This window comes from Cydia splendana, chromosome 3 (assembly GCF_910591565.1).
Source record: "Cydia splendana chromosome 3, ilCydSple1.2, whole genome shotgun sequence".
In the NCBI taxonomy this organism is placed as follows: Eukaryota; Metazoa; Arthropoda; class Insecta; order Lepidoptera; family Tortricidae; genus Cydia; species Cydia splendana.
Genome location: NC_085962.1, coordinates 15,121,363 through 15,123,108, shown reverse-complemented (window position 1 = coordinate 15,123,108; position 1,746 = coordinate 15,121,363).

Sequence of the window (1,746 nt, the reverse complement as noted above, 5' to 3'; positions counted from 1 at the left end):
TTTTATTTCATCATCATCATCTTCCTCGAGTTATCCCGGCATTTTGCCACGGCTCATGGGAGCCTTGGGAACCCTGGGGTCCGCTTGGCAATCCCGAGAATTGGCGTAGGCACTAGTTTTTAAATAATCATATCATAATTTCTTATTAATACTTATACTTATTAAAAAAAATTCAGCTATATCTCAACAAACATAATCACATCTGGTAAATCCATAACGCGTTTAATTACACTTCTTGTATTAGCTTTGTTAGATTTTTCCTTTTTACATTCTAGTCGGAAGCAAAGCGAACAGACAGCAAAAGGAACTCGTAATGAGAAAATGAGGATTGGATTTGCTTTGTCAGGGCCAAGCTGCCAGTAGTACAAACAACATCTCATATAAACCATTAACAATAGGATAGATTACAATTAAGTAAAAGGTGTTTTGGAAATGAAAGCTTTATTAGTAAATAACGTATATTTATTATCAAATTGCCCAACGATCACTTATACCAGACATCATCATCATCATCCTAGCGTCAATTCCGGCTGTGCCCCCGCGCGGGGCGCGAGGACCCGGGGTCCGCCTTCCGACTCCTTCGTGTCCACTTTGCCCGATCTTCGGCGTCCCTGGTGGTGAGTGCGTTGGCACGCATGTCGTCCTTAACGACATCAAGCCATCGCTTCTTGGGCCGGCCTCTTCTTCCCGTACCGGGAGGACCAGACAATGTGATAATAATTAATGAAATTTAGATAATAATTAATCACTTGGCCCGATATAGCTTGTATTATTCATAATTCCCGGGCATTATACTCCAGTAAAGATACGGTTACGTTAAACATTAATTAGTAATAGGCAATTTTTTTTTTATTCCTGTTCTTTAGATCATTTTAAGATACTTTATTTTCGAATCCAACAAACTTTCTGTCCGGAAGTAGGTAAAAAAAAATAGTTAAAAAAAAGAGCCGTTCTTGTTTGTTAAAAATAGTAATAGTATTTTTAGTTCGTAAACGTGACGAAAATAATATTTATAATGAGTCGACAATGGAATCAGTCAAAATATTAACACGGAAAATAACTAATTCAATAAATGGCGGGGCCTCACGGATATACGTCGTAACTTGATATAAAAAAAAAGTAATAATTAGGTCTTTGATTGAATTACCATAAAACTACCTCATTAAGCTATTTATCCGAGAATCCGACATCAATATTATTTGTATCACTTGTATATATATTTACGCCTTAAACATGCTAGAAAAAATGGTTATAGATATAATTTCTTGCAGACTTTGTTCTGATAACGTTCAAAGTGATATTCAATACATAATCACACAAAAATATGGTCAATGTAATAAATATGTGCATTTTAACAAATTTCTCTAAATGAAACTACCAAATTTGAACTCTTTGCGCTAATGCTAAGGATTACATTTCCTTGCGGCGCGCGGGGACAGTTTCAATGCGGGCGGTGGCGGGAGTTCGTGCCAAGGACGCGTGGATAGTATGTAGGTAAGTATGTACTTACCTACAAGTTGCTACAAGTGACAGGCCAATTCGAACGTGGGCGGGCGTCTCGCTCGCACCAAATATTTGTGCGGCCAAGTCTAAGCAAAATGAACGCGCGCGTGAATGATAGCTGATTAAAAATAACTGATATCATTTCCAATATTATTGGTTGATGTTCAAATTATATTCGTAATTATATACGTCAATTATGACCCACTACAAAAATTAAAATTGCGCATGACTATCTATCGTTCT